Below are 25,260 nucleotides of genomic sequence, written 5' to 3' on the forward strand. Positions count from 1 at the left end.
TTTGATACAAAAAGTTTAGACTCTAAAAATGACTGTTGTTGTTGGTATTGTTTTCTTATTTAACAATACAATACATGAATCACAATCTTTGTAAAAACAAAAAGAAGAACCACAGATTACCTAGAAATAACTCGCTATGCCTCTGAGTAGAAATTGTTCGCCCAGATAGAGCGGTTCCCTGAATATACATTAGAATATACGATACAAAAAGTTTAAACTATAAAAGTGACTGTTGTTGTTGGTATTGTTTTCTTATTTAACAATACAACACATGAATCGCAATCTTTGCAAAAACAAAAAAGAAGAACCACAAATTACCTAGAAATGACTCGCTAGGCCTCTGAGCAGAAATTGTTCGCCCAGGTAGAGGGGTTCCCTGAATATACGTTAGAATATACGATACAAAAAGTTTAGACTCTAAAAATGACTGTTGTTGTTGGTATTTTCTCATTATTTAACAATGCAACACATAAATCGCAATCTTTTCAAAAACAAAAAAGAAAAACCACAGATTACCTAGAAATGACTCGCTAGGCCTCTGAGCTACATTTCTTTTCTACATTTCTGTAGAATGTAGCCTCTGAGCTACATTCCTTTTCTACATTTCTTTTCCTAGTTTCTTTCTCCCAAGATCCTCTCGCTGTGAAACGACATCAAGGCAGTGTTGCAATGCAATCGAAATACCAGCAGATGTTGTTTTAAAAGTCAAGACCTCGCCACGGAAATCAAAAGCTTATGCAGTAGCAACGGCAAGTTGTTCTTTCATTTTGTGATCGGCATTGGAAGATTCTGAGCCTGAAATTTCAACAGCTGTAAATGTACAATTCAGTTTGAACCAGATCATAGAAAACCATCCGAGGAAAAATTCAAATAAGATTTACTGCTGATACTTTATTTTAATGCAAAAATGTTCCGTTGGAAATGTCAAACATTAAACGATATGCATATACTAGTCTTCTTAGTTCTTAATATATTTCGTTGTGTTGATAAAACAAAGCCCGAGCACTGCTTCGCAACATTTGTCTGCAAAGCAACTCAAAAGCAGCTGAGATAGTGCAAAAGATTGACATTTCAGCTGTATCATCATCACCAATTATTTCATACTAAATATTTATACAAAAACGAGCGGAAAAAATAGTCCCCAAAAGCAAGATTGGGGAAAAAATATTTTATTCTTTCATATTTTGTTAATCTGGTTATCAGATGTTTTAAGACTATTACTGAACAGAAGCTGTTTTATAATCAAATAGATTAAAAATAAGAAAAATTCAAATAAAGAAGCTGCTTTTTAACTTTCAAATTTGCTATTTATTTTCTTTTGCTCTGTACTTTATATTATTTTTACTTTGATGCAACATAGAAACAACTTTTCAAATTGAAAACCTTTTTAACGCTTATAGAATTTTTTTTCAAATGGGAGATCTCAATTAGATAGTTTTGTACCATAAGGTGTTTATTTGCGTTTGAACTCAGTTTAAATTCTACAGAGCATCAGCACAAGTGTTGAAAATGGCTTACCACGGCAGAGTATCAGAGTATCATGGTACATTGCAACGCAAAACATGGATATTTTGAACCTAGAACATAGGAATTCTAAAGGACTGCTTTATCAATAATTTGTAAGGACTCCATGAAATGCAACCTGATGAAGACCTATCACGGTCCTCAGATGGACTGGGCAATTTATCTTTTCTTCTATTTCTTCTGCAAAAGTGGTGTTCAAAGAGCCAGTTGAAGATTCTTCATTCAAGGCTAACTACATCCCCATTGGAATAGATGGACTCGGTAAGTTCAACTCACCCCTGTAACCGATTTAGTTCCTCACCCATCTCCTAAGAAACAATCAGTTAGATCAGTTGGATCGACTTACAATTTCCGAGTACATAAAGTTCATTAAGCTGAAGATTTGTGTCCAAAGTTACATACCTGAGAAAATCTTTCTAACTTGCAAAATGTAGAAAGTTTGCTCTTTTCAGAGAGCTCTTTTCAGTTGTTATAAGAAGTGTGATCTTAATGAAAGCTACTGCGTCATATTCATCAGGTTCAAGAACCCTTTTGAGGAAGTTCTAAGTTCCTATGTGCACTATACGAACTTCCTCGAAATGGTTTTAGAACCTGATGAATATGACGGAGCAACGGCGAAATACTGGAAAAGGGTAGAGATAATCTGTAACTGCGAGTACCGCCATGGCTTCTGATTCAGATAGTTGTATTTGATGTCATACTTTTGTCATTTTCTTATGTATAGTTTTTGGAGTATAGAGTAGTTCAAACCTCAGATAACTCAAAGTTTATAAGGCCAGTTCCAGTTTTAATATAAATGATGCCATTATCTAGATATTTAAGGTGATCCTAAAAATAGTAGAAGACATGGTCTTTATTGTACCTTTTGTGGGGATATATCCAACTCGACCTTACAAGGTGGGCGAAGGATCTTTTAAAGGCATTTTTAAGACAAATAGTGTTACAACATTAAAGTCTCCAGTACGTGTTAGACCAGACCATAGCCCCCAAAAGTCACTTAATCAGTCTCAATTTAACCCTTTAAGTACTGAATTATGAAATCGATAGAAAAAAAATATTTGAAAGATGTTTCCAGATGAAAAAAATCACTGAACTCGAATATGGAGACACATTTTCGGTATCTCCTTCAGGGTTCGAGATCCAAAATGTTCTTTTAAAAGGACATCCGTCCTTAGTGGAGTATTTTTTTCAAATAATGCCAAGTATTTTTGTATCAGACAAAATTAGTAAGGACTACGAAAGTAAAAAAGAGTTCACTTCCTGTGGTAGAAGTGGACTTTCGGGAACAAGGCACAGTGCAATTCGAAGGCACTTGCTACACATGATTTTTGTCTCCCTTTGACAAATTCGGCAGCGTTTTTGATCTTTTCCAAATTCAGGAAAATGGTTGTACCCGTCATGTCGCACGTCTGTGGGGGGTAGGGTAGGCTCTGTAGGTATTTTTTGTGGACGAATACCTTCGGCCTCTAGAGATAATGGTCTACCAGGGCGCCTTCTAGATGTGTCGGAGTATCCGAGAGAGCATGCAATGGAGGTTTTGAACTTTAGTAGAGGCATTGATTTGTAATTGGACTGCCAGCAGTTACGACGATAAATTAGCCAGGCATTGACTACGGCACTGTCAAGAGCGTAGTAGAATATGCGCATGCACCACTTTCTTGTCTTCAGGTTTGAGTGATAGAGCTCAATAAACATATCAGCCAAGTCCACACCACCCATGTACTTGTTGCACCCTTTTATCACTGCGGGCCTTTCGATTTCCACGTATTTCTTCTTGGAGAACTTTTTTTTGTGTTCGGTACATTTTACGTGCAATTTGTGGTATATTTTGTTTTGAAGTGTTGACAACACTTGGGAGCTCATGAGCTATAAAAAAATTTGAATGCGGAAAGGCAGACTAACGTATACTCTTGTAGTATGTTTGAATATTTCATTTCGAATATTTTGTTTGAGTATGACTTCTATTATTACCAAATAGCATGTATAAATACCAATAGCTTCAATGGTGGGAGCGTTATTTTCCTACAACATATTTTTCTGGGTTTCCCCCTTCCCCAAATTAAAAAAATGTTTTTGTGACACAATTATCGAAAAAGGGCTTGAATTTTTTTCGCGTTTTTGTTAAAGAAATTGAAAAAAAAAACATGAACTTTCCCTCTCTGGATTATGAAGCATAATCTTCCTCTCCCTAGGGAGATGTCAAGAATTTTTTTGTAGGGGAGGGGGAAATAAGTAGGTTAGAAAAAAGCATCAAAAACTTGTTTAAATGAATTGCTTCACGTTTTAATGCATCAGACAAAAATATTGCAAGGTGGGGGGTGGGGTACGGGATCTGACTTGCCCCTTTTATTTATATGAATTGAAATTAGACTTTTTGTTAAGGAAATTGACAAGAAAACGAGATTCCTCTCCATGAACTCTGAAGAATACTCTCCCCTCCTCTTGGGCGTGTCTGGAAAACCGTTTTGAAGGGAGGGGTATTCAAAAATTAAAAAGCCCATCGGGAATTTGTTTAAATGCATTGCATTACCATTTAAAGATTATGACAAAATGTCGGAGGGTAGCCCACTGGATCCAGCCTTTCCCCCTAGTTTCTATGAATTGATACTTTTGATCAATACCAGTGGTGTCAACTGGTGGAGTGACAATTTTCATTGCAAGTGAGTGTGTGTTCTTGGGTATTTCTGTGAAAAAATTGAAAAAACGAGAGAATTGTCTATTCTGGATCTTAAAAAATATTTTTCTCTGCCCCCCGGCTTTGACTGTAAAATACTGTTGTCTGTAAGACCCTTTGGCTTTGTCTGTAAAACCCTTTTGGTTGGGTTTTTAAACCCTTTGGCTTTGTCTGTAAAATACTTCCATTTTGACTGAAAAATACAGTTGTCTGTAAGACCCTTGGGCTTTGTCTGTAAAGCCCTTTGGCTTTGTCTGTAAAATACTTCCATTTTGACTGTAAAATACAGTTTTCTGTAAGATCATTTGGCTTTGTCTGTAAAATCTTTGAGTGTAAAATACTTCGGCTTTGTCTGTATCCGTTGATTTTTGAATTTAAAAAAAGGGAATAGTTGTGGGAAAAGTCAAAGTCATGGCCAATTGTAGAAAAAAGCCAAGACAGATTGTCCAATTAAGTGGGCAGCCCAGTCAAGGTTAATTTTACCCCTTGGATTGCCGTTGTTACTCTCTCCCATTTATGCTACACCTCTCCGTGCATGCATGTCCCTCCACAATGCCTAACTAGAGTCGTACCTGTTAATTTTGCCCCGTTTGAATTTTAAAAAAGGGAATAGTTGTGTGAAAAGTCAAAGTCATGGCCAATTGTAGAAAAAAGCCAAGACAGATTCGGGATGCACTTGCTTGAAAACCTTGTAAATGTAAATGGCGTAGCTTTCCTTCCTCTTTAATTCCCTTTTCTTATCAGTTTTACTGATATTTTTCTGTGCCTTACCAGCTTTCTTTGCTGCTTTTCCTGAAGTTTTTGGAGCCATTGTTAAAAGATGCCTTAGCGAAATCCAATCGTCAAATGAATAGCGTTTACAAAATTTGACCCGTCTATATACCAACTACAGTTCGCGCACAATTCTTTTGTCAGAAGAACTCAGTTCGCTGACCGGAGTGTAAATTATTTGCGCTTTCAAGAATAGGCATCATTTTCAATTTGCTCGTAATCAAGAAGAGTCCAAGTGAATTCTGTGACCTAGAAACCATGTCAGGAAGAGGAAAAGGTGGAAAAGTGAAGGGAAAGGCAAAGTCCCGTTGAAACAGGGCAGGTCTCCAATTCCCAGTGGGAAGGATCCACCGTCTTCTGAGAAAGGGCAACTATGCAGAGCGAGTTGGTGCAGGGGAACCCGTTTACCTTGCAGCGGTGATGGAGTGTGGTCATTTAAGGGGTTTCGGTACCATAAAGAATCAGCCTATCTCGTCTATTATAAACTTTTTTTTTTAGTTTTTGTGACAAAACTATTTAGAATTGATTGGGCAGTCATAACATGCCATAACATGCATAGTTGGGATAAGTGATCCAAATAGAGGGCAGGAAACTAAAAGCCGATATCTACTTTCCCTGAAATTATTTAATTTTAAAGAAAATTTATATCATTCGAACGTGTAAATTTTGTTTTTTTCGATCAAACAAACCTGAATTTTTTGGAGCTGAACGAAAAGTCTTAAACTATTCTTGAAATTATTTTTGGTTCTCACTAATCAGTATTAAAAGTACTTATTAAGGAATATTATGACTGATAGTAATTATAATTAATTTTTTAATTGTTAATAATTACAAATATAATAAGTATGAACATTTGTTCGCTTACATAAAAAACGCTTAATTATCTAGTTCCCAAGAAGCAATGCTTCGCTCTACCCCACACATATAATAAATAAACATTTAGCCTACCTTATCACAAAAAAATCCTTATATATTATAATGAAGTTTTTTTTTACTTTGTCGCTAGATTGACGGTCCGACCGCAAAATCTTACCGTTTCCTGTTTGATAATGTAGTGTATAAAGGTTTTCCGTCAAAGGATGGTGTTGCTTATAATTGGTGTTACTATAATTATAAATATATATTTAATTATAATTAAAATAACATTTATGTATTAAATAAATCAGTATTTGTAACTGTTTTATATCTTATTTAAAGATTGTTTGAAGGTTACTTTGAAATCGTCCCGTTTTAATCAAAACCGAAAAATCTTACTTTTAACCAAGGAAAATGAATTAAATAGAAACAAATATACAAAATCCCAGTTCAGTTTCATCAGCCTCGTTAGATGAAATGTACTTATCTTGTACAGACATTAAATCAACCTCATTTAATAATATTTTCTTAAGAAAAGTACAACAATTTACGCTATTGTCTTCAAAAGTCAAGAGCTAGAAAACGTAGTTATAAATCACCACATAAGAACTCCTACCCAAGCTTACTTTTTTGTGGATTTACAAAGTTATATTGTTATCTTTTAAATGGTTAATATATCCTTAATGTATAACAAAATTTTATACGATAAGGTCTAAAATACGGGTTAAGCTTTGGAACTTGTTAAAAGTCCTATTCAGACACAGGTTTTTATTCCAATAGATAAATACTTTTTTTTAAAATTAATTTAGAAAAATTAACCTTAAAATCCATCATCGAGTTTAAATAAACTATTAAATCTAATTATTTTGGAGCATATTTTATTAAAGTTTGATACAAAAAAATCAAAAACATTTAAATTGGTTTTATAATATATTTTTGATTTAAATCTTGGGTAAATTATTATACTAATAAAATTTATATTTTTAATGAATAGATAAATACTTTTTTTTCAATTAATTTAGAGAAATTAACCTTAAAATCCATTATCGAGTTTAAATAAACTATTGAATCTGATTATTTTGGAGCATGTTTTATTAAACTTTGATACAAAAAAATTCTACTTACATTAACCTTACATTCATACTAACATTTGTTCGTAATGTTTGAAAGTTCTAATATAAAGTGTGACTAAGAGGAATAGACTTACCTTAGCTGCAATAGTTCCTTTGAGAAGAGATTGAGAATGAGATAAAGAAGTTGGGAATTTGAAAGATTGAGAGAAACAAGTTTTTTCTGGTCCTGGATCAATTGATCCAATTGCATCAGTGGCCCATTTACCAAGGAAGTCTGTACGTGTGTCACTTATAATTTGTCGAAGCATATCGACACATTTCTGCTTTGTGAAGACAAACATAATATCGCCACTGATTTGGGAAAGAATTCTGTAAGAAAATGATATCCGTTAGATTTTTTCTTCTTTTATGGTGAAAGCCATTATTATGAGTGACCAGCCAGTACCCAAAACCATGGATCATCTCTTTCACAAGAAGGGAAGTAAAAGAATCACGCCTGGACATGTTTCCTAGCTTAAATTTTTATTAAAATTGGTGCATGAGATATTTTTCTTTAATAAAAGGATTCTTTACTTAATGGCCTAACCTTTGCTCGAAATCGCATTCATTACTCGCATTCTGTATAATCAACCAAGTTGCTCGAAGTCTCAAATGAAAATAATTTGAGAAAGGTAAAAATGATCTTTGGTATGGCTCAATTAATAGTCAAAGATCTTATCATCAACCATTGGGTTGGCTCAACCAAGGGGTTCAAACGGTTACATTTTTGGCTGCAAAAAATGGAATTCTTGCAGATTCCTGCGGGAGGTTGACGCCAAATTCATCCTAGATGTTACAAAGGGTTATAACGAGAATGACACCAATTAGCCTACTGATAAATATTGTAGGGTTATATGGGATATTTTGTTCAGAAACTTGGAGTGGAGGAGGGGCCAAAATATTTGACATGTTACAATGAAGCTATTTACATTAGTTGGGAGTGGTATGGGAATTTAGCAGATATGCTTGAGTCTGAATATGAAGTCCTTTTTGATGCTAAGTAGCCCAGTAGTCCTAAATCTGGCCGGAATCCAGGAAATTCAATTTGCATAGAAATTGAGAAGGGTTAAAGATATGTAGATGAAACTTGGTGAATCGTTTGTTTTGGTCGGGATTAAGGTCAAGTTCCTATACATCAAGCACTGTAACTCAAAATTGGGGCTGGGGGAGTGCGAAAGAATCTCAATATATTCCAACAAAGAGATTTACATTGATCGAAAGGTGATACAGCATTTTTTTGGTAGTCCGAATATGAAGTCAATTTTGATGCCAAGTAGCCCAGTAGCACTAAATCCGGCGTTAATCCGCAAAATCCCATTTTACTTCACTCCATCAATTTTTTTTCGAATTTTTAAGTTTACTGAGTCTGAATATAAAATCTGATATGATGTCCGACCAGAATCCAGAAAATCTAATTTTACTTAATTTTCGAACGTTTTTCAGATAATATAATTCTTCAAATTTTTTACTATTATAAATTAAATTCTGACTGGGAGTTTTCGGGATTGCCGAATCAGAAAATACATTCTATTTTGATGCCACGCAGCTAAGTAATTCCAAAATCAGACCGAAATCCCGGAAATCCAATTTTACTACATTCTTTTTAATTTTTCAAATTTTATTTCGACTGGTTTTTGGGTACGCTCAAACCAATATTAAAATCCGTATTGATTCCCGGCAATCCCAAATCCGACCGAAATCCTCTCTTAAATTAATAGTTTTCTTCTATTTTTGTCAGTTCTATTTGTTTCTGACATAACTTGTCTTTGTTCTTTTTCTGCAGACATCGGTGAATTTGATTAAGGTTTTAAAGCTGCGCTTAAGAAGTGCAGCTTCTGCAGCTGCACTTTTAAACATGTTGAAGATCTCCCCTTACACTAATTGATTCTTATTTCGGTTTCTCTGCAAAATGCTAAGTGGTTTCTGATATGTATTAAGATGCAATTCTTTTTTTGTGTGGTTACTATTAGCACAAGTCACTCCTTATTTACAGTGCGTTACCAGAGATGGTTTGACTACTTTGTTTTGAATACTTTCCCATGATGTTCTATGCTTCAAACCTTTTACTGGAATACATTGCAGCTCTGGCTTGTGACTAGTGAGAGATGTTTATATATTCCTTATTCCTCTGTATTTTAGGGTGTGCTCAACATTGCAGCCATTTCCCTTAAAATTGGATATCCAACCATTGCATCTATACCCCACTATATCATTTTTTAGGTGTTGATAGAGTGGGGTATAGATGCAATGGTTGGTATCTATCATTGATGGCTTTAAAAACGTGCTTGCTATCCACGACAAGCTACAGTATGTTTGAGCTTCTTTTTGCGAATGTAAGATTTTTAATATTTTAAAATTTACACTGTGCATGAAATATATCTTTTAAACCAATGTGATTGGCCAGTTTAACCTTCAAAATCCGCTAGTTTGTCAAAACTATAGTGCCAATGAAAGCTATTTTGCCTTGTTGCTGATATGACAGGTTGATATTTGATTCAAACTATCATATTATCTTGGAACACAATGTGTTATCCTTGTCATCTGAATAGATTTATTAAAATCTTCATTGTTTGGCTTTGGCATTACTTTGACTTTAGGCATTCTATGCCTTAGGGTTGACCAGACGTAGCATTTTAAAGTTAAACATGGTCTTATTTACTCAACACCTTCGTATTTTATATTAGGTTTTGAAAAAGTATTTGTTTCTATGTTAATACATATTTTGAGCGTCCTAGAAAATCAAGAGGGGTCACATGGAGACAAATTAGAAGCTCTAATATCCTTTTTCAGTGGCAAAAAACTGTTCCACAGCAGTGGAAATTCCTGCCATTTTCCGAGAAAAAAAAGGAAGTAATTTAGCGCCAAATAGGACTTGAAAATTAATCTGTGATTAATCTCTTCGTTCTCTGGGCTGCACAATGAAAGCTTCAATTTATTTTCAGGAAATAATTAAAATAAACATGTTATATTAAACATAATTATTAATAAATATATTAAACATAAACAATTATTAAACAATAAACATGTATTTATTAAAATAAACATAAATCATGTGCTTACTGGCACAAACGATGGAAGTAGATGTTTTTAAGTACTTTTCAGCAAAATTAAATGGGACGATGTATCATTTCATTTTTATCTTTCTAATTTCTTCTTCCTTCAACAAGACCATTATTTCTTTATCCCCTCTTTCCAGCGTCCCTAAGAGATATCCCGATGACGGAATATTTATTCAAAGAATTCTGAAAATCGTTTAAATGATCACCCTATAATACACTCTCAACATATCAGATCCTTCCTCTAAAAAAAAAACACTTGAAAAGTATTTTTTCAGGCATAAATATCATTGTCAAAAGTATTGCTCTACAAATACTTAGAAAGAAGGAATAGATCATGCAGTTAATTTATTTTATCTCTAGATTAGGTTCTTTTTGTATTCTGTTTTTCGTGCTTTGTAATTTGCTTTTGTTAGCAATTTCATTGTTTTACAACCAGAATCACATGCAATAGGGCCATGAGCCCAACAGATGAGAGCCTTGGCTCGTTGAAACTCAGTATTTAGTTCAAAAATCAAGCCAACTTACATTCATAAAGCTCTGACAGAGCTCTTCCGGCTTGACATCAAACACATTTAGACTGCATATCTCACCTCAATCGTAGATCCTTTCAACAAACATCCCATAGAAGACTTGGAAAATATTCAACAATTCTAAAAGGGCAGCAGCAGAAGGATCAATGCCTTCACCTTCTTTGATCAAATGTACTGTTGTCTGCAGAAATAGAACAAAGATATTTACGTCAGAAACAATTAGAACTGACAAAAATAGGAAAAAATTCTAGCAGTAAAATGAATTAGTATCAAGAAAAGTTTTTGATATCGGCAAATTAATCAAGCATCACGTACAAAAAAAAAGACAAAAAAAATTATATTCAGGTTTAATGTTATCGCCAAATTTTTGGAAAAATAACAAATTCAATGGTTTAAAATAAATGTAAAGAGGAAATAAATATTTGATGCCAGTAACAAAATTAAAATTGATAATTTAGTCAAACTGACTAAAATATTAATTTACTAGCAGCAAAGTATGTCAGACGACAACCATAAAAAAAAAGAAAAACTACTGTTTAGAACAAGAGCTAAGAGCTCATATGGCACTTGTGACGAGGCAAGAAGAGCTCATATGGTATGAGCTCTAACAAAATTTTAAGAATCAATAGATTGATTTCAAAGGAAAATCAGAGGCTTAATGCCGGTCAGTATTTAAAATAAGAGCTCTGAGTCACGAAGTCCTTCTAAATATCAAAATTCATTAAGATCCGATCACCCACTCGTAATTTATAAATACCTCATTTTTTCAAATGTTTCCTCTCCCTTTAGCCCTCCAGATCGTCGAATCTGGGAAAACGACTTTATCAAGTCAATTTGTGCAGCTCCCTGACACGCCTACCAATTTTCATTGTCCTAGCACGTCCAGAAGCACCAAACTCGCCAAATCACTGAACCCCTCCCCCAAATACCCCAAAGAGAGCGAATCCAGTACGGTTACGTCAATCACGTATAAAGGAAATTTGCTTATTCTATCCATCAAGCTTCATCCCGATTCCTCCACTCCAAGCGTTTTCCAAGATTTCCCCCTCCAACTCCCCCCAATGTCTACAGATCTGGTCAAGATTTGAAATAAGAGCTCTGAGACATGAATTCCTTCTAAATATCAAATTTCATTAAGATCCGGTCACCCGTTCTTAAGTTAAAAATACCTCAATTTTTCTAATTTTTCCAAATTAACACCCCCCCCCCTCAGCTCCTCCAAAGAGAACAGATCCGTTCCAATTATGTCAATCACGTATCTAAAACTTGTGCTTATTCTACCATCACGTTTCATCCTGATCTCTCCACTCTCAGCGTTTTCCAAGATTTGTTTCCCTCCTCCAACCCCCTATGTCCCCGGATCCAATTCCAGTCGAAAATGGAGCATCTGAGACATAAGATCCTTCTATATATATCAAGTTTCATTAAGATCCGATCACCTATTCGTAAGAGAAAAATGCCCCAATTTTCACGCTTTCCAAGAATTCCGGTTTCCCCCTCCAACTCCCCCCAATGTCAAAGGATCTGGTCGGAATTTAAAATTAGAGGTTTAAAGCACAAGATCCTTCTAAATATCAAATTTCATAAAAATCTGGTCACCCTTTCGAAAGTTCTAAATAACTCATTTTCCGAATTACCCCCCTCCCCCAACTCCACCAAAGAGAGCAGATCCGGTCCGGTTATGTCAGTCACGTATCTTAGACATGTTTTTATTCTTCCCATCCAGTTTCATCCTGATCTCTCCGCTTTAAGTATTTTCTAAGATTTCCGATCCCCCCCCCCCCAATGACGCTGGATCCGGTTGAGATTCAAAATAAGAGATATGAGTTACGAGGTCCTTCTAAATATGAAGTTTCATGAAGATCCGATCACTCCTTTGTAAGTTAAAAATACGTCATTTTTTAATTTTTCAGAATTAGCCCCCCCCCCCCCCAATAGAGCGGATCCGTTCCAATTAGGTCAATCACGTATCTAAGACTTCTGCTTATTTTTCCCACCAAGTCTCAGCCCGATCCCTCCAATCTAAACGTTTTCTATGATTTTAGGTCCCCCCCCAATGTCACCAGATCCGCAATGTCACCAGATCCGGTCGGGATTTAAAATAAGAGCTTTGAGACACGATATCCTTCTAAATATCAAATTTCGTTGAGATTCGATCACCCGTTCGTAAGGTAAAAATACCTCATTTTTTCTAATTTTTCAGAATGAACCCCCCCACTACCCCAAAGAGAGTGGATCCATTCCAGTTATGTCAATCATGTATCTAGGACTTGTGCTTATTTTTCCCACCAAGTTTCATCCCGATCCCTCCACTCTAAGTGTTTTCCAAGATTTTAGGTTTCTCCCTCCCAACCCCCCAACCCCCCCCCAATGTCACCAGATCCAGTCGAGATTTAAAATAACAGCTTTGAGACACGATATCCTTCCAAACATCAAATTTCATTAAGATCTGATCAACCGTTGGTAAGTTAAAAATACTTCATTTTTCTATTTTTTCCGAATTAACCGGCCCCCCACTCCCCCCCCCCCCAGATGGTCAAATCGGGAAACCGACTATTTCTAATTTAATCTGGTCCGGTCCCTGATAAGCCTGCCAAATTTCATCGTCCTAGCTTACCTGGAGGTGCCTAAAGTAGCAAAACCAGGACCGACAGAGTTTGCGATTGCTATATGTCACTTGGTTAATACCAAGTGCCATAAAAATAGTTTTATCCTCCTCTCAGCACCTAGTCAAGACTCTCTCCCCGCATAACAAGAAAACGTCCATGAAAGATAAAACTAGATCCAAAGAAATAAGAAAAATAGGTTGCTATTAAATCACAACTTATACTTAACCACTACTTAAAATGCTCATTTAAGGGGATTCGATACCATAAAGAATCAGCCTATCTCGTCTATTATAAACTTTTTTTTTAGTTTTTGTGACTAAACTATTTAGACTTGATTGGGCGGTCTTGCCATAACCTGCATAGTTTGGATAAGTGATTCAAACAGAGAGCAGGAACCTAAAAACCGGCATCTACTTTCCCTGAAATTATTTAATTTTAAAGAAAACTTATAATACTTATTATACTACATAAGTATTAAGCTATTCTTGAAATTATTTTTGTTTCTCACTAATCAGTATTAAAAGTACTTATTAAGGAATATTATCACTGATAGTAATTATAATTAATTTTATAAATTGTTAATAATTACAAATATACTAAGCATGAATAAATGTCCGCTTACAAGAAAAAACGCTTAATTATCTAGTTCCCAAAAAGCAATGCTTCGCTTTACCCCACACACAGAATAAATAACTATTTCGCCTACCTTATCACAAAAATCATTATATTTTATAATGATTTTCTTTTACTTTGCCGCAAGATTCACGATCTGATCACAAAATCCTACCGTTTCCCGCTTCATACTGTAAAGTATGATTGCAAATTATGAAATGATCTTTACACATTTCCGTCAAAGGATGTTGTTACTATAATTATAAATATATATTTATTAACAATAAAAATCGCATTTATGTATCAAATAAATCTGTTATACTTAAGTATCAAATGATTTATCAAATAAATCAATTAAAATTAAGTCCTATATTTTATTTAAGGATTGTTTGAAGGTTGCTCTGAAATCGTCCCGTTAAAATCAAAACCAAAAAATCTTACTTTTAATCACGGAAAAATGAATTAAATACGAACAAATATACGAAATCCGAGTCCAGTCTCATCAATCTCTTTAGATGAAATGTACTTAGCTTGTACGGACATTTGATAAACCTCATTTAATAAAATTTTCTTAAGGAAAGTACAATTTACACTATTGCCTTAAGAAAATGAAGAGCTCAAAAACGTAGTTATAAACCACCACATAATACCCAAACTTACTTTTCTGTGGATTTACAAAGTTATATTATTATCTTATAAATGGTTAATACATCCTTAATGTATAACAAAATTTTATACGATAAAGTCTCACATACGGGTGAAGTTTTGGAATTTTATTGCAATAGATAAACACTTTTTTTAAAATTAATTCAGAGAAATTAACCTTAAAATTCATCATCGAGTTTAAATAAACTATTAATCTAATTATTTTGGAGCATGTTTTATTAAACTTTGATACAAAAAATCAAAAACATTTTAATTGGTTTTATAATATATTTTTGATTTAAATCTTGGGTAAATTATTATACTAATAAAATTTATATTTTTAATGAATGATCGAATGTTGCCTTAAAAATAAAATTTACAAGAAAGCAATTGATGACATAATGATATAAAATTCTTGCTAAAAATTTATTTTGGCTCAAGGTTTTTGTTCTAAGAGGAGAATAAAATTATTTTTTATGCTAAAGAGAACTTCAAAATAATTCGCAGTAAATTCAAACATTTCAGCTGTTTTTAAGTTGCTTTGGTGAAAAATAGTTCTATGAAATCACGAGGTTATGTCTTTTATGCATAGGAATAAAGTTACCAAAAGCTGAACAAGAAAAATTATGTTTTGGTGTTCATACATTCATGCTAACATTTGTTCGTACTGTTTAAAGTTCTAATATAAGGTGTGACTAAGAGGAATAGACTTACTGTAATTTCCACAGTTCCTTTAGAAATTGGTTGGGATTTGCAGATAGTAAAAGAATCACGCCTAGGCATGTTTTCTAGCCTAAATTTTTATACAAATTTGTGCACAAGATATTTTTCTTTAATAAATGAATTCTTTACTTAATGGCCTAAACTCAAAAAGGGTTTGGAAAAAGAACAATCGATCTCGTCAATGCTTTCTTATTGATTTATACACACAATCCATGGCTTAGCATGGAAGTAAGATTTAAACCTTCAAAAGAAGATATTTTAAATCTTAATATAAAAACTAACTTATCCTTTTGATCGCTTATCCTTATTAAAATGAACTAAACATGTGAAAAATCCCCCCTTTTTTTCTTTCATAAATAGCCCGATTTTCCTCGTCTTTTGCCAATTTCCGAGGTATGTCTGATAGTTATACTTTTGAAAGATTTAATCCACGTTTTTCAGTTTTTGGGCCAGGACCTCAGTTTACTTGGTGCCTTCAACAATTCAGATTAACGTTAGATTTCTATCAGTTCAGTATTTTACAAAGCGGACACTTTTGGCCGCCAATTAATCCGAATTTTTGTTTTTGTATATTTTGAATATACATCACCAGCAAGCAGCGCAAAAACTGAAAAACAGACCTAATACTGCTTAAATTGCAGATTCATCCCATAGACCAAGCTCATATGAAACAGGCTCTCAGTTTACGTCGTTCTATATTCATAGTTACATTAATTATTTAAGCTCAAATACATCCACCTGATCTTCATTTTCAAGGGTTTTGCGGAATTTCATCCTTTTTGAAGATTCATTCAAGGGTAGAAAAAACAACGAGACTTTACCTTGGGTATTAAATTCAATGACAAAATTATTAACATTAGTTAAAAACTTCCTCGTGAAACTAGCACCATCAGCGACAAACCAAAGTGGCTTTGTACGGTCACCGTCTTCAAGTACCAGTCTATTTGGTTCTGCTTCTGCTATGTATTTGCTATAGTGGTCCAAACCAAATTGGGCAATCTGAATAGGATAAAAGTATCCTCTTGGCTCCCATTGAGTTGAAACTGGTACCCCTGAAAGTTAGATAAATATACAACACCAGCCAGACAAAGTAGTGATCTAAAACGACCAACTCAACGGAACCACTCACTCTTCTATAATTCTATAACTCTTCTCACAATTCTATAAATGCTCTATACACAAATTTGATTAAAAAAGATTTTGCAAAACATATTAAAAAACCAGTAGACACTAACACAGAACCAGTTACAAAAAGACCTTCGAGGTTAGCTGTCAAAAAAGCAATATTACAGTGACAGCATCTTTTTAATTATTTTTCTTTCACTTCAATGAATTGCCTTGTTTAAATAATTTAATTAAAATTTTTATTTTGCTTGATACCTTTTACATCACCCAAAAAAACGCTGTTTACTGTTTTATATTTTTAAATAATGCGCACCAGGTATGTCTATTGGTAGTATATGAGGTGGTACCGTTATTGGTGCTAATGTTAGGCATTTTCTGTGGAAAGAAATACATTGGTTGGGCGAGGCAATACCACAGCATTTCCATGAATCTTAGAAACAACATGCATAAGAACGTTGTTGCCATAATTAATTTTTAAAAGTTTCTGGGAGGAAGAACTCGTTTCACCAAGTGCTCGTCGTTCAAGCTTTTCCTTTTTTTTCTTATTCGTTAATATTATTTTATCGTATTTTATGGTGTCTCTCATTCATTTGTACTGTAATCGCCAATGCTTAATCAATGGCACATAATGTGGCATATAACTAGTGTAATCCTTTTCCAAATCCGCAGCAACATCAAAAATGAAATTACTCAGGAACTTGTGTTACACTTCTAATAACTTTACTTCAAATATTATTCTATGCATTAGTTTTTATTTAAACATGTAGTAAAATCATCGAGTAAAATATTTTTGTGATATTTTTAGTCCCCTATCAAAATTAGAGTGAGGACCATTAAAGAGGATTTTTAAGAATCAATAGTTGCCACAAGTCGGAGAAATACCGCCTAAGAAACTTTAAAAGTTTCAAATTGTGCACTAAAAAAATATTGTCACACCATGCCTAAAATTGACAACCTTAACAAATTTTTCACCAGTTTCACGCATCCATTTTTCCCCTAAAAAAATTTTTCCAGTAATGATTCCAGGTGATTTCTGCACAAAATTTCTTTTTTGCTCTGTAGTCAAACCTTTCCAGGAGTTTCCAATCACCAGTACTTTTTACGCCTCAAAATTAAAGAAAGTATTATCTAACATCACTCCCAAACACGTCTAAATTAAGCCATCTTGTCCTAGCCATCTCATTTTTTTCCTCATTGTAGTCATAGAAAGACGGATTGAATCCCATTTTTCATACAGCGTACTGCTTAAAATACGGTCAGTCAGTCGGGTACCTAAAGCAATCCGTAGGCAATTTCTATGGAACACATCAAGCAGATCTTTCTCCATTTTTCGGATTGCCCACGCTTGAAAACCATACTTGATCATTTTAAAGCGCGAATTAAAATTCGCGCTTCACAAGCATCTTGCTTGTGAATTACGAAGTTCTAATGGTTGAAATATCTCAACCATTAGAGGTTGAAATATTTTGGTAGCACTGGCTATCACAAGCACCTCTGCTTGTGATAATCAATCTTTCTCAAATAAAAATCTTATCTTACCTGCCACGGGTCTAAGAATTAGCTTTCAATGGGACCCATACTATCAAAATGACATAAAAGGGTACATTAGGAAAACATGGGGTAGCCTAAAGTTGTAGTTTAGACACTTCTTGCTATTTTGGAAAGCAGTTGAGTTAGGTGAATGACATTTTCAGAAACGAATCCGGGGCCAAAAATATTAGAGCCAATTGAAAAAGACGATGAAAAATAGGTAAGTATTGAGCAGTTCATATTATTGACCTATGAAGAAAGTGAACATACTACTCGAAGCCTTTTCTTATGCTCTTTTCGAAAATAATAATCGCTGTTGGCGTAAATTCACTTCACCCCAATCCTATATACCAATGCAGGGTATATATTTGCACATTGGCGGGGAGAGGGGCGAAAGTAAAGTTCAAACTCATCTCTATTGTCAGAATTGCATCCTGAATCCAAACTTAATATGTATTCGCGCGAGAATGGCCTTCCTACTACTTAACAGAATGAAATTGTTCCCTGATGTTTCTAATGTAGAATCTTTTTTTTTATGGTACTTGGTATTAACCAAGTGACATATAGCAATCGCAAATTCTGTCGGTCTGTCTGTCTGTCGGTCCCGGTTTTGCTACTTTAGGCACTTACAGGTAAGCTAGGACGATGAAATTTGGCAAGCGTATCAGGGACCGGACCAGAATAAATTAGAAATAGTCGTTTTCCAGATTTGACCATCTGGCGGGGGAGTGGGGGACCGGTTAATTCGGAAAAATAGAAAAAATGAAGTATTTTTAACTTATGAGCGGGTGATGGGATCTTAATGAAATTTGATTTTTGGAATGATATTGTGTCTCAGAGCTCTTATTTTAAATCCCGACCGGATCTGATGACATTGGGGGGGGGGAGTTGGAGGGGGGTAAACCTAAAATCTTGGAAAACACTTAAGAGTGGAGGGATCGGGATGAAACTTGATGGGAAAAATAAGCACAAGTCCCAGATACATGATCCACATAATCTGAACGGATCCGCTCTCTTTGGGGTAGTTGGGGGGGGGGGAATTCTGAAAAATTGTAAAAAATGAGGTATTTTAACTTACGAATGGGTGAACGGATCTCAATGAAATTTGATGTTTAGAATGATATTGTGTCTTAGAGCTCTTATTTTAAATCCCGACCGGATCTGGTGAAATTGGGGGGTTGGGGTTGGGAGGGGGAAACCTAAAACTTGGAAAACACTTAGGGTGGAGGGATCAGGATGAAACTTAGTGGGAAAAATAATCACGAGTCCTAGATACATGATTGACATAACCGGAACGGATCCGCTCTCTCTGGGGTAGTTGGGGGAGGGGTTAATTCTGAAAAATTAGAAAAAATGAGGTATTTTTAACTTACGAACGGGTGATCGCATCTCAATGAAATTTGATATTTAGAAGGATATGGTGTCTTAGAGCTCTTATTCTAAATCCTGACCGGATCTGGTGACATTGGGGGAAGTTTGGGGTGGGGGAACCTAAAATCTTGGAAAACGCTTAGATTGGAGGGATCGGGATGAAATTTGGTGGAAAAATAAGCAGAAGTCTTACATACGTGATTTACATAATTGGAACAGATCCGCTCTATTGGGGGGGGGGTTAATTCTGAAAAATAAGAAAAAATTACGTATTTTTAACTTACGAAGGAGTGATCGGATCTTCATGAAACTTCATATTTAGAAGGACCTCGTAACTTAGATCTCTTATTTTAAATCTCAACCGGATCAAGCGTAATTGGGGTGGGGGAGGGGCAGTTGGGGGGACCGGATATCTTAGAAAATACTTAAAGCGGTATTAAGTATTTAAATACTTAAATACTTTAAAATGTTTTTTAATTAATTGCTGTTCGTTTTATATTGACATAGTTTTTTTCAGGGAACAATAAAATGATAGTTTGAATCTTTCTTACTTTTCTTTAAGAATTTATAGTTTGACATTCTATTTGCATGCCGGAGAACTTTTTCAGAAAATTTTAACAACATAAACCCTTTTGAAAATCATGACACAAATAGTAGTGTTTAATTTAGTCATATACATCCTCTAGTTGGCCTGATAAATAAAACTTAATACCATTCCCAACAAATAATATCTATGCTCTTTCATAGCCTGTATACACTTACACTCTTTCGATTTAGTAAAATATTAAGAGCGGAAGTAGTAATAGAAGTAGCCCCTAAAGTTTGAGCTTAATACCCTCAGTCGTTCTTTTTATATTGCTGAGATGTCTCATTGGCAACCAGCATACAAGATTAAATTATACAATTAAATCAAATTAAATATGTGCGTTTTGATTTAATTTGAAAGCAACTTTTAGTTTTTAAGTATAAAAGAAAGTTTGACTCTTGCTCTTAACTCTACTTTTTAAAACAGTAAAAAACTTTAGCGTAAAGAGCGGAGCGTTGAGGAGGAAAAGCCCCTTTCATATACGGAGTAATTTCTGTTCGTTTTAAGTTTAAATGTCTATCCTTACTTTCATTTAAAAAAAACTTGTTTTTTTTTGTTTAATTTCTGAATGTTTTTGAATTAATGCATGTTTTGATCTTGGCTCTCCGCACATAAATAATTATAAATTTGCATATTAATTTTTTTTTGGCTAAATGGCTTTTTAGTAGTTTTAATCGGAAGATTTTGAGAAAAAAGGAGCGAGAGAGGAGGCCTAGTTGCCCTCCAATTTTTTGATTACTTAAAAAGGCATTAACTTTGAATTTTTTACGAGCGTTTTCATAAGTAAAAAATATACGTAACTTACGAATTAACTTACGTAGCGAACTTCTGTATTCGTATGATTATATTGCGTATATGAGGGGGCTTGCCCCTCGTCGATACCTCAATCTTTACATTAAAGCTTAAATTTTGTCCCAATTCCCTAAGAATGACCCCTAAATCACAAAGGCCCTAGAATAAGTAGTTGTATTTACTAAAATACTTTAGCGTAAAGAGCGAGGTATTACGAGGAGGTAAACCCCTCATATGCTTTATAATGTCTGTTCGTTTTAAGTTTTAATGCTGCTCCTCACTTTCAGTAGAAAAAACTTTTCATATTTATTTTTTCATTGTTTTTCAAATAATGCTAGAAAATCTTGCGCCCCCTCCATTGAAAGTCTCTTCCCCCATGAGAAGTTCCTCCATGGAAAGATCCTTCCACGTAATCCCTCCCCTCAACTCTCCCCCGACCAAAAACATCCCCCTGAAAACGTCTGTACACTTCCCAGTAACCATTACTATATGTAAACACAGGTCAAAGTTTGTAACTTGCAGCCCCTCCCCCAGGGACTGTGGGGGAGTTAGTCATCCCCAAATACATAGTTATTATGATTTTCGACTATGCTGAACAAAATGGCTATCTCAAAATTTTGATCCGTTGACTTTGGGAAAAAATGAGCGTGGGAGGGGGCCTAGGTGCCCTCCAATACTTTTGGTCACTTAAAAATGGCACTAGAACTTTTAATTTCCGTTCGTACGAGCCCTTGCGCGACATTCTAGGACCACTGAGTCGATATGATCACCCCTGGGGAAAAAAACAACAACAAAAAACAAAACAAAAAAAAAACAACAAATAAACACGTATCCGTGATTTGTCTTCTGGCAAAAAATGCAAAATTCCACATTTTTGTAGATAGGGGCTTGAAACTTCTATAATAGGGTTCTCCGATACGCTGAATCTGATGGTGTGATTTTCGTTAAGATCGTATGACTTTTAGGGGTTGTTTCTCCCTATTTTCTAAAATGAGGCAAATTTTCTCAGGCTCGTAACTTTTGATAGTTAGGACTAATCTTAATGAAACCTATATATTGAAAATCAGCATTAAAATACGATTCTTTTGATGTAACTATTGGTATCAAAATTCCATTTTTTAGAGTTTCGGTCTACTACAGTTACAGTTCGTTACCACGAACTGTTTGATCCGCAACCTATGTGGGTGAAATTTTCAGAGAATATTTCTGTTGTACGGATGACAACCTATGATCCGAATGCCGGTTGTCAAAGGGCATAAGATATAATATCTTAGGAACAGTTTTGTGTGTGAAATTAAACTTATAACGCTTGTTATGTGGGATGTTGAAATAGATTTGCATCATAATACTACTGCGTCTACTATTACAACTACTACTACTAGCACTATTATTATTACTGCTACTACCACTACTACTACTAAAATTAACACTACTACTATTAGCTGTGCTCCTACTGCTACTACTGTAACTACTAGTGCTACTGCTACTACAAATAAACCTAAGGGTATTAAGACTAAATTTTGGGAAATATTGTAACTGTATTGAAATAAATCGAAACACACCATGCCCATACAGGTTGTCAAGATGCCGTATCAGCAATGCTTCAGGACCAGTTGTCTGCTACTGATGCTACTACAACTATTGCTAAGCATAATAACTGAACTTTTCAACAATGCTGAAACAATAGCTAAGAGCTTCTTCGACACAGCTATTAATCTGGTGAAAACAAAACAAGAGCTAAGAGCTCATATGGCACTTGTGACGAGGCGAGAAGAGCTAAGAGCCAAGAGATCATATGGTATGAGCTCTAACAAAATTCTATGAATCAATAGATTGATTTAAAAAGGAAAATAAGAGGCTTAATGCCGGTCAGGATTTAAAATAAGAGCTCTGAGTCACGATGTCCTTCTAAATATCAAATTTCATTGAGATCCGATCACCCACTCGTAAGTTATAAATGCCTCATTTTTTCTAATTTTTCCTCTCCCTTTAGCCCCCCAGATGGTCGAATCTGGGAAAACGACTTTATCAAGTCAAATTGTGCACCTCCCTGACACGCCTACCAATTTTCATCGTCCTAGCACGTCCAGAAGCACCAAACTCGCCAAATCACTGAACCCCTCCCCCAACTCCTCCAAAGAGAGCAAATCCAGTACTATTCTGTCAATCACGTATCAAGGACATTTGTTTATTCTATCCACCAAGCCTCATCCCGATTCCTCCACTCCAAGTGTTTTTCCAAGATTTCCCCCTCCAACTCCCCCAATGTCAAAAGATCTGGTCGGGATTTGAAATAAGAGCTCTGAGACATGAATTCCTTCTAAAAATCAAATTTCATTAAGAGTCCGTGGAAAAAATGAAGATATTAGACTATTTTATGATTGCACATGGTAAAGAATGTGATTAGATCATCGATTCGTAAGATAAAAATACCCCAATTTTCACATTTTCCAAGAATTCCGGTTTCCCCTCCAACTCCCCCCAATGTCACAGGATCTGGTCGGAATTTAAAATTAGAACTTTAAAGAACAAGATCCTTCTAAATATCAAATTTCATTAAGATCTGGTCACCCTTTCGTAAGTTACAAATACCTCAATTTTCAAAATTAACCCCCCCCCCCTCCAATTCCACCAAAGAGAGCAGATCCGGTCCGGTTATGTCAGTCACGTATCTTTTACAGGTTTCTATTCTTCCCATCCAGTTTCATAAAGATCTCACCGCTTTAAGCATTTTCTAAGATTTCCGGTCCCCCCAACTGCCCCCCCCCCAATTACGCTTGATCCGGTTGAGATTTAAAATAATAGATCTGAGTTACGAGGTCCTTCTAAATATGAAGTTTCATGAAGATCCGATCACTCCTTCGTAAGTTAAAAATACGTAATTTTTTCTTATTTTTCAGAATTACCCCCCCCCCCCCAATAGAGCGGATCCGTTCCAATTATGTAAATCACGTATGTAAGACTTCTGCTTATTTTTCCACCAAATTTCATCCTGATCCCTCCAATCTAAGCGTTTTCCAAGATTTTAGGTTCCCCCTTCCCAAACTTCCCCCAATGTCACCAGATCCGGTCAGGATTTAAAATAAGAGCTCTAAGACACCATGTCCTTCTAAATATCAAATTTCATTGAGATCCGATCACCCGTTCGTAAGTTAAAAATACCTTATTTTTTCTAATTTTTCAGAATTAACCCCTCCCCCAACTACCCCAAAGAGAGCGGATCCGTTGCGGTTATGTCAATCATGTATCTAGGACTTGTGCTTATTTTTCCCACCAAGTTTCATCCCGATCCCTCCACCCTAAGCGTTTTCCAAGATTTTAGGTTTCCCCCTCCCATAACCCCCCAATGTCACCAGATCCGGTCGGGATTTAAAATAACAGCTCTGAGACACGATATCCTTCCAAACATCAAATCTCATTAAGATCTGTTCAACAGTTCGTAACTTCAATTTTTCTATTTTTTTCCGAATTAACCGGCCCCCCACTTCCCCCCAGATGGTCAAATTGGGAAAAAGACTATTTCTAATTTAAGCTGGTCCCGTCCCTGAGACGCCTGCCAAATTTAATCGTCCTAGCTTACCTGGAAGTGCCTAAAGTAGCAAAACCGGGACCGACCGACAGACCGACAGAATTGGCGATTGCTATATATCACTTGTTTAATACCAAGTGCCACAAAAATTGATGCCTCAAAACTTTGTTTGGATGTTTGTTATGGGAAATGATGGGCGTGGGGGGTCTCCCAAATCACTTTGACTATTAAAAAGGGCACTATAATTTCCAATTTCAAATCAAATGAGCCCCATCTGAAGTTTATGCGACCACTCACTCCATAAAACCTTATATGACCCCAGGCCGTGACTTACAACCCTGAACCCAGGGTACTGGGGGTTGCGTAAACCCTAGAAGCATTGTTTTAGTTCTTTGGACGATACTGAGCAAAATCGGTACCTCAAAATTTTAACCAGCTTCGTTTGTCGAAAAGGGGTTGTCAGAAGGGAGGGCCAGCTGCCCTCCATCACTTTTGACTCTTAAAAGGGAACTAGAAATTCCAACTTTTAACCAAATGAGCCATCTCGAAAGTTTATACAACCATCCCTTCCATAAAAACCTTTAAATAACCTGGACACAACTTACAACCCTTGCCCCTAGGCTCTGGGGTTCATTTCAACCCCAAAAGCCTCATTATATGATATTTAGACTGTTTGGAATAAAATGGCTATCTCAAATTTTTGATTGGAAGCGTTGGAGAAACAATGGGAGTGGGGGGGGGAGGTGGTTATTTGTACTGTGATGTACTGCAAGAATGGAGCGACATGGCTCAAAAGTTACCAAAACTCTAAGAAACAGAGTTTTGATATCAATCGACATATCATAGGGTTATTATGTTGATTCCAAGTATATAAGATTCATTGAGCTTAGTTTTACTCATAAAAGGCTACGAAACTACGAAAATTTGGCTGATTTTCAAAAAAGGGAGGAAAAAACCCTAAAAGTCAAAGGATTTTAATTAAAACCATGCCATTAGATTCGGCGCATCAGAGAACCCTATTATAGATGCTTAAAGCCCCATTCTGCAAATTTGTTTTTTTTTGCCGAAAAACCACAGATGCGTTTTAATTAATTGCTTTTTTCCGGGGGTGATCGTATCAAACCAATGGCCCTCATTTGAAAGAAAATTAAAATTTATATTATCCCTCACATTTGAAAAAAAATATATTGGACGGCTACTAGCTTCTCCCCTT

The 25,260-nt window shown here is 35.3% G+C and overlaps 1 protein-coding gene and 1 long non-coding RNA gene across 2 annotated transcripts in view; one reads left to right on the forward strand and one right to left on the reverse strand.

Annotated features, from left to right (window-relative positions):
* The window catches only part of LOC136037278 (uncharacterized), a 123,683-nt gene that overhangs the window by 1,562 nt on the left and 96,861 nt on the right, over positions 1–25,260 (forward strand). The window lies entirely within an intron of this gene.
* Positions 410–16,162, reverse strand: LOC136037283 (uncharacterized). The gene is made up of 4 exons (XR_010619906.1): positions 15,936–16,162; positions 10,521–10,706; positions 7,032–7,266; positions 410–795 (listed from the first exon to the last, which is right to left on the reverse strand). It is a non-coding gene; the product is annotated as an uncharacterized LOC136037283 (long non-coding RNA).

The sequence above is a fragment of the Artemia franciscana genome, chromosome 16 (genome assembly GCF_032884065.1).
Source record: "Artemia franciscana chromosome 16, ASM3288406v1, whole genome shotgun sequence".
NCBI lineage: Eukaryota > Metazoa > Arthropoda > Branchiopoda > Anostraca > Artemiidae > Artemia > Artemia franciscana.